Source organism: Triticum urartu, chromosome 2A, assembly GCF_056163025.1.
Source record: "Triticum urartu cultivar PI428250 chromosome 2A, HENAU_Tu73, whole genome shotgun sequence".
Taxonomy (NCBI): Eukaryota; Viridiplantae; Streptophyta; class Magnoliopsida; order Poales; family Poaceae; genus Triticum; species Triticum urartu.
In genome coordinates, this window is record NC_141874.1 from 666119719 (window position 1) to 666128951 (window position 9233).

Sequence of the window (9233 nt, forward strand, 5' to 3'; positions counted from 1 at the left end):
GCTTGTTACAAATAGTGTGACCTTTCGAAGAAATGCATCCCACCCATTAAACCTTAGGTCTTGTATTCTATTTTTTGAAAATCTAACAAGTGCTATTGCAGCAAGAATATCTTGGTCTCTTCTTTGCAAACAATCAGACAAATCACTTGTGTATCCAAGAATGACAAGCATCAAGTGTGCAATTAAAATTAAGTCAAATGACTCAAACACTCCAAATATAGTATGAATTATTGGCCAACCACTCTTTGTGAAGCATCTTGTCCAGGAGTTATGAACACATCACAGATTGTGGGATACATAGCAATAATGTTGAGAACAATTTTGTAATGGGAGCTCCACCTAATATCACTGGGCATAGGCAACACCATCTGTTGATTTAAACCACTCCCAGTTTGTAGCTCACCACATTTCAAGTAGTTTCATGATATTGTGAAGTCTAGCATCTTGAAGCATGTCATTACGCTTACAAGACACTCCAATAACGTTTAGTAATAAAGGCACTCAATCAAAAAACAACACACAATCATCATTTACCTTGACATCAACAACTAGAACTAGCTGGAGTTGATGTGCGATACAATGAATATAATAAGCAGAAGGTGACTCTTTCATGATCAATGTTTTCAGTCCTTTATTTTCTCGTCTCATGTTAATAGCTCTATCATACCCTTGCCCGTGAATTTGAGTTACAATCAAGTCATGATTAGCAAGTAAAGTTTTAATTACTTCCTTAAGTGACAATGAAGTCGTGTCGCTCACATGAACAATTCCAAGAAAGTGCTCACACAGTCTACCTGCTTTATCAACAAAATGCAAGCACAAAGCTAGTTGTTCTTTATGTGATACACTAGACTCATTAGCTAGCATAGTGTTCATCCCAAGTTGTTCAATAATTTGCTTGCTAGTATGTAGTGCACAACATTTAATAATATTAATATGATTTTGTATCCAATGAGAAGTCAATTTGCAATTGCCTCGTGCATTCTTCAAAACGTACTTATTCACCTCCTCACTATTTGTTGCAAGCCATTTCAATAGCTCAAGGAAGTTTCCTCTATTGCTAGACGTTAGAGCCCACGAAATGATGATCCTTGATGAAGAAGAAACTGCAAGCATCTAAGTGGATACTTTAACCTCATCTTGTACAGACATAGATCCTCACTATTCACCTTCACAAGAAGGTCGTCAATTGATTCACGACGGTTAACAAATAAGTTATATCTCTCTTGAACTGCATTGTGCACACTTGTTAGACAACCAACATGCTTATCAGGAACATCTCTATTCCAATTCCTCCAACCATCATCAGTAAATGCATTAGTTCCCTTACCATTGGTTTTCTCTACTTGAACAAGTAGCATACAAAGCAAAATGCAAATTCCTCATCAATACTATGATGAAGCTACAAAGGATTGGATGAATGACGTTAGAGCATTTACAGTCGGACTAGGCAAATCCGGGCCCTCAAACGCTCGCGAATGCGTCTGAATCGTGTCTAAGGGCAGTGACCGGTCAGTCCTAAAATTTGTTCATCTTCATCTGGATACCTCATACTAGAAATCTTAAATCCATACAAAATCATGCAAAGGAAAAAAATCCACATACTGCGTAGATCAACTACCGTAGTCCTCATCGGAGATGTCCACTATCTCCATGCCTGGCTCTGGCTACATGGGCGACAGCCGCGGCTCCGGCTCCTGCGGCTCCTCTACATCGGCCTTCGCATCCATCTCTGCTTCGACCTCGTCGAAGAGCGAGTCGGTCCCGCCCGTTTCTTCCGGATGAACTATCGTTGGCCTCCACATAGGCCTCATTCTGGATGGACTCCAAGATGGCCTGCTACTTCGTCATATTGATCTCTTGGGCGACGACGAACTCTGCCTCTGCATCCTCCATGTTGAAGCCCGGAGCCGGCGCCAGCTCCTGCTCCAACTGCTCTGCCTCTTCCTCCTCCGGATCCACCACCTCCATCGGAGCAGGCTACTGCTCCTCTCCCTCCTCCTCCTCTACCACCTGCTCCTCGTCCGCCTGCTACTCCTCCTCCTCCTCCGGCTTCGGTGAGTCCGGAGGCAACCCGTCAGCGATGCGTACAACGCGCGTGGTGCGCCTCACCCGGATCTCTTGCTCAATCTGGTACCAACACTCTGGCGTGAGCATAGCATATGTGGTTATCCTCTACTGGGCCATGGCGAAGCCGGAGAGTGCGGAAAGAGCGGCAGGGTGGGAGAGAGGAGGTGGATGGGCTCGGGCTGGTGGCGTAGAGAGGGGGAGGGTGGATGGGCTTGGGTTGGGGGATGTTGTCCGGCTTAAATAGTCGTATTTGGCCTCGTGTGGCGAGCCGGAGCGGTGCCACGTGACGTTCACACACCCCATCGGAGGAGACGTCCGTCAGACCGCCGGGTTTCTAGGTGATTCCGTGTGAGACCCCATCGTTAGTCCGACATGGCGGACGCGTCCGGGCGCCCCATATCCGCCCCATATTTGGGCTGGATATGAGAGGTGTCGGTTAGCCCGGGCATTTGAGGCCCATTTGAGACGCCCGTCGGGATCGAATTTTTGTGACCGGTCAGTGATTGGGCCACCTGCTCGGGCGTTCGAGACTGGTTTGGGGTGCCTGGCTGTAGATGCTCTTACAGGCCTTTCTCATAGTTGTATCCAAACGTTACACTTTGAAAGGTTTTGCAGCATAAGAGCATCTACAAACAGATCTCTCAAACCCGCCTCATATGCCCGGGCGGGCCGCCCGCTCACTACCTGATCATAATTTCTTGACCTAGACGGGCCTCTCAAATGGTCCTCAAACGCCCGAGCTGACCGGCACCCCCATATCCAGCCCAAATATGGGACGGATATGGGTGCGCCGGGGCATGCCCGCCATGTTGGCCTGATGGCGTGGCCCCACACGATAACGCCCGGAAACCCGATAGTCCGACGGACGCCGCGTCCGTCGCCACGTGGCACCGCTCCGGCTCGCCGCCCAAGACGACCGACATCCTGCAACCATAACCCATCCCCCTCCCCCCTCTCCGCACCGCCAGTCCGAGCCCATCCACCTCCTTCCTCTCCCGCTTCAGCGCTCTACCCACGCTCCGGCACTCCGCCATGGCCCGGAGCAAGATCACCTACTACGACATGCTAACGCCGGAGCGCCGCTACGAGATCCAGCAGCTGATCCGGGCGAGCGAAGCCGCTCGCGCCGCCCGCAGCGCTGCCAGGCTGCCTCCGGACGAGCCGAAGCCGGAGGAGGAGGAGGAGCAGCCGGGAGAAGAGGAGGAAGAGGAGATGGCTCCGATGGAGGTGGACGAGGCGGAGGAGCCGGACCAGCAGGTGTCGCCCTTCAACATGGAGCAGGCGGAGGCGGAGTTCGCCGTCGCCCAGTCCGGCGTGATGGCCGAGCAGCAGGCCATCCTGAAGTCCATCCAGGATGAAGCCCATGTGGAGGTCAACCGGGCGTTCGTCCGGCGGGAGCAGGCGGAGTCCGACGCTCTCTTCGTCGAGCTCGGCGCGGAGATAGAGGCGGAGGAGCCGGAGCTGCTGCTGCTGCCGGAGCCGGAGCCGGGCACAGAGATCGTCATGATCTCCGACGAGGAGTAGATAGGATCGACATAGTATGTAGGTTCTATTTCCTTTTACATGTCTTTGTATGGATATAAGAATCGAGTATGAGATATTCGGATATAACAAATGAAATTTGAGTTGTGCCTGGTCACTGCCCACGAACACACCCGCACGTTCATAGACGTTTGAGAGGCGGATTTGTCATGTGGCTGTAGATGCTCTAATATGCGCTCCAAGTTTGTGTTCTGCATAGCATTTAAGCTCGCTACCACTTCTCTGCTCACCACAGTGGTGTTCGCCAGCCAACACAAACAGTTGCGCTCTGCAGTCGTTTGGATGCTACTTCGCCACACGACAGCAGCGAGCAGCTGGCCTGACCCCTACACTTCATGTGTGCCCGTTATGCGAAGCATGGACATTACGGAAAGAATTAATATCGCAGAACACTGGTCCTTATCTGTGACCAGCACAGCAGCAATCCAATGTTTTTGTACGATAACTTATCTTTCCTTACGGTTTGATATACTCCTCTGTATACCAAGCAAAAAATGGCCAAGAATCTGTGGTCTTTTGAAGAAGTCCTTTTGAAGAAATGCATCTAACAGTGACTTGTCAAAAAATGGCCAAGATTGCACAAGTCCTTTTGAAGAAATGCATCCCACCCATTAAACCTTAGGTCTTGTATTCTATTTTTTGACAATCTAACAAGTGCTATTGCAGCAAAAATATCTTGGTCTCTTCTTTGCAAACAATCAGACAAATCACTTGTGCAATTAAAATTAAGTCAAATGACTCAAACACTCCAAAAATAGTATGAATTATTGGCCAACCACTCTTTGTGAAGCATCTTATCCAGGAGTTATGAACACATCATAGATTGTCGGATACATAGCAATAATGTTGAGAACAGTTTTGTAATGGGAGCCTGTAACATCCCAAATTTTCAATTTGGAATGTTATACATTAGACTATCATTGCATATCATAATTTATTTGCTTTTGGTTTTGATCCTAGAAATTCCACGCAACTCAAGGACCCACGGGGAGAGTTGGGGATTTCGTTATTTTCATATTTGAGTTTTCTCAAATTTTGAGAATAGGATCATTTGATTTTAATTATTTTATCATCAATTATTTCTATTACAAAAATATGAGAGAGGGAATAAAATGACTTTCCCAAAATAAAGAAATATTGAGGATTTAATAATAAAATAAAATAAGATTTTATTTCGGAGTTTTTCGGTATTTTATTTGAATTTAGGAAAAATGTGCGTTTTTCAAGATTGCATTTAGGCCCCAAATAAATGTTCACCTTGTGCGGCTTGATTTTAGAAGCCTGGGAAATTTATTTCAAGATTTTTGGAGTCCGTTTAGTATTTCTTTTATTTGTTTTTTTGCGCGGAATAATTTAAAAAAACGCGAACCGAATTTTTGGGCCGTACCCGAGCGGGACTCGGCCCGGGGGCAGCCTTTATAAGCCGCCCGACCCGAGCCGCCGAGCCCATCAGCCGCCGCCAGCCCACCGCGCCCGAAACCCTAACCCTAGCCGCCGCCGGACCCGCCGCCCGAGGTCAACCTCGTTTTCGCCGCCCGTTTTTTTTAAAGTCGCGGTTTTTTTTTAGTTTCGGTTTTTTCAAATAGATCGGTTTTTCCTATTTATTTATTTAGCAAGCGTTGGCCCTTTCGTTCGTTCTAGCGAACGTTCGTTGTTTTTTTTTTCTCGGATTAAATCCGCAATTTTTCTGATCGCGATTTCTGATCCGATTTTCGTTTTAGTATAACTTTTCGCTCGTTTATCGGAATTAGGCGATTCAAGCGCCTGGAGTTTCGTCTCGAAACCCTCTATCCGTTTAACCAACTTAAACAAGTTTTTGCCACTGTAAAAATTGCCCTAGATCTAGAATAGTAAACGAAGCTTGTTTCTTTTATCGTTTGACTTTCGTTGCTTCGTTTGATTTGATTCTTTTTGCAAACCGGAGTTCTTAAGTTGAACCTTCTGGTTAGATCTCTTATTTGAGCTTTACCCATGCATTAGATGAATACTTATTGTATGCTTGTTTGTTTGTCTGCGATAGAATACCCGCAGTGCGCCGCCTGTTACTTCGAATCTCTAGGTTTCACGGATCATCAGCAAGACAAGTAACACTTTGATCATACCTCCTACTACCCAGTTTTATTGCATTAGATCAATCCTCAAACATTGCATGATTAGGATCTAATTAAATTGTGGGATGGGAAGTAGTTGAGGTAGTACCTATTACCTGTTATATTATCAAACCTTTGGGAGTTACTTCTACGTTTGCCTATTATGCCATGCTATGCTAGTAGACGTGGATTGGGTGAGTGATATCCATGACAGATGTGAGTTTGTTAATTAATGGTTTATCTAAGGTGGCAATTTGAACACACATCTGGGTGGATTGAGGTACCTAGGTATTCCAGGATTGCCTGTTTTTCTTTATGGACCGCCACCCAGACCCAAAGGGATCATGAGATTATTCATACTAGAAACTTCCATGTGCAGCCACAAGTTATTATGGGCTCTAGCATAGTTGACTAAGTCGTGCGAACTCTTACAGTGATAGACTAGCAGATGTAGGGGAAAGTAGGTGTAACTGTCTACCCGATCGTAAAGTGCTAGCGCTTCTGAAAGACTATGTCTCGGTCATCCGTTTCTCAAACACCATGTAGTGCGAGAATCCCAACGGAGGAGATAGAGTCTTGTGAGGAAAAGTGCGCAAACCTCTGCAGAGTGTATAAACTAATCATGATTAGCTGTGTCCCCGGTTATGGACATCTTGAGTATCTAGTACCTGGATTATCATGTGAATCTCAACATGTTACTCTAAAATTTAATTTTGTTGGGTTTTGTTTAATGATGATGCTTAATTAGGATTGAGAATGTTGTCAACCATTCTCAATGTTTAACAACTACCATGATAGTTAAATAAAATTTATTCCTTTGCAGTAGGGAAAAATTGGCTTTTCGCAAAACTGTAACCATAGAGTTTTCCACCAGCCAAATATGCATATGGTATAGTTGTTTCATTCCATTACTCTCGATGTGTTACTTTGCCAGCATATTCCATGTGCTGACCCGTTTCGGGCTGCAACGTTAATGTTGCAGACTTTTCAGACGACGATTAAGGAGTTTTAGGTCGTGGTTCTATACTCACTGATGCCGTTGGAGTTGATGGACTCACTTATCTTCCAAGCCTTCCGCTGTTATAGTTATTAGATGGCCTTAAGCCATATTTATTGTAATAAGTTCTCTATTGAGACACTCGATGTAATAAGTGTGTGATTGCTACTCTGTTATAAATCCTTCAAGTACTGTGTGGTGTCAGCATTACTGATCCAGGGAAGACACCTAAGCACAGAGATCAGACCGTTTGAGGTCTGGTCGCTATAGAGCCCCACCTAATATCACTGGGCATAGGCAACACCATCTATTGATTCAAACCACTCACAGTTTGTAACTCACCACATTTCAAGTAGTTTCGTGATATTGTGAAGTCTAGCATCTTGAAGCATGTCATAACGCTTACAAGACACTCCAATAACGTTCAGTAATAAAGGCACTCAATCAAAAAACAACACACAATCATCATTTCCCTTGGCATCAACAACTAGAACTAGCTGGAGTTGATGTGCGATACAATGAATATAATAAGCAGAAGGTGACTCTTTCATCATCAAGTTTTCAGACCTTTATTTTCTCGTCTCATGTTAATAGCCCTATCATACCCTTGCCCGTGAATTTGAGTTATAGTCAAGTCATGATTAGCAAGTAAAGTTTTAATTGCTTCCTTAAGTGACAATGAAGTCGTGTCACTCACATGAACAATTCCAAGAAAGTGCTTACACAGTCTTCCTGCTTTATCAACAAAATGCAAGCACAAAGCTAATTGTTCTTTATGTGATACACTAGACTCATTAGCTAGAATAGCATAATGTTCATCCCAAGTTGTTCAATAATTTGCTTGCTAGTATGTAGTGCACAGCATTTAATAATATTAATATGATTTTGTATCTAATGAGAAGTCAATTTGCAATTGCCTCGTGCATTCTTCAAAACTACTTATTCACCTCCTCACTATTTGTTGCAAGCCATTTCAATAGCCCAAGGAAGTTTCCTCTATTGCTAGACGTTAGAGCCCACGAAATGACGATCCTTGATGAAGAAGAAACTGCAAGCATCTAAGTGGATACTTTAACCTCATCTTGTACAGACATAGATCCTCACTATTCACCTTCACAAGAAGGTCGTCAATTGATTCACGGCTATTAACAAATAAGTTATATCTCTCTTGAGCTGCATTGTGCACACTTGTTATACAACCAACATGCTTATCAAGAGCATCTCTATTCCAATTCCTCCAACCATCATCAGTAAATGCATTAGTTCCCTTGCCATTGGTTTTTCTAGTTGAACAAGTAGCATACAAAGCAACATGCAAATTCCTCATTGATACTATATTCAAGCCAACTATGATTATGAAGCTACAAAGGATTGGATGAACGACGTTAGAGCATTTACAGTCGGACTAGGCAAATCCGGGCCCTCAAACGCTCGCGAATGCGTCTGGATCGCGTCTGAGGGCAGTGACCGGCCAGTCCTAAAATTTGTTCATCTTCATCTGGATACCTCATACTAGAAATCTTAAATCCATACAAAAGCATGCAAAGGAAAAAATCCACGTAGTACGTAGATCAACTATCCTAGTCCTCGTCGGAGATGTCCACTATCTCCATGCCTGGCTCTGGCTACATGGGCGACAACCGCAGCTCTGGCACCTGCGGCTCTTCCTCATCGGCCTCCGCATCCATCTCCGCTTCGACCTCGTCGAAGAGCGAGTCGGTCCCGCCCGTTTCTTCCGGATGAATTGTCGTTGGCCTCCACATAGGCCTCATCCTGGATGGACTCCAGGATGGCCTGCTACTTTGTCATATCGATCTCTTGGGCGACGGTGAACTCCGCCTCTGCATCCTCCATGTTGAAGCCCGGAGCCGGCGCCAGCTCCTGCTCCAGCTACTATGCCTCTTCCTCCTCCGGATCCACCACCTCCATCGGAGCCAGTTGCTGCTCCTCTCCCTCCTCCTCTACCACCTGCTCCTCCTCCGCCTGCTACTCCTCCTCCTCCGGCTTCAGTGAGTCCGGAGGCAACCCGTCAGCGATGCGTACAGCGCGCGCGGTGCGCCTCACCCGGATCTCCTGCTCGATCTGGTATTGGCACTCTGGCGTGAGCATAGCATATGTGGTTATCTTCTACTGGGCCATGGCGAAGCCGGAGAATGTGTGAAGAGCGGCGGGGTGGGAGAGAGGAGGTGGATGGGCTCGGGATGGTGGCGTAGAGGGGGGAAGGGTGGATGGGCTAGGGTTGGGGGACGTCGTCCGACTTAAATAGTCGGATTTGGCCTCGTGCGGCGAGCCGGAGCGGTGCCACACGCCGTTCACACACCCCATCGGAGGAGACGTCCGTCAGACCGCCGGGTTTCTGGGTGATGGCGGACGCGCCCGGGCGCCCCCATATCCGCCCCATATTTGGGCTGGATATGAGAGGTGTTGGTTAACCTGAGCGTTTGAGGCCCATTTGAGACGCCCGTCGGGATCGAATTTTCGTGACCGGTGAGTGATTGGGCCGCCTGCTCGGGCGTTCGAGACTGGTTTGGGAT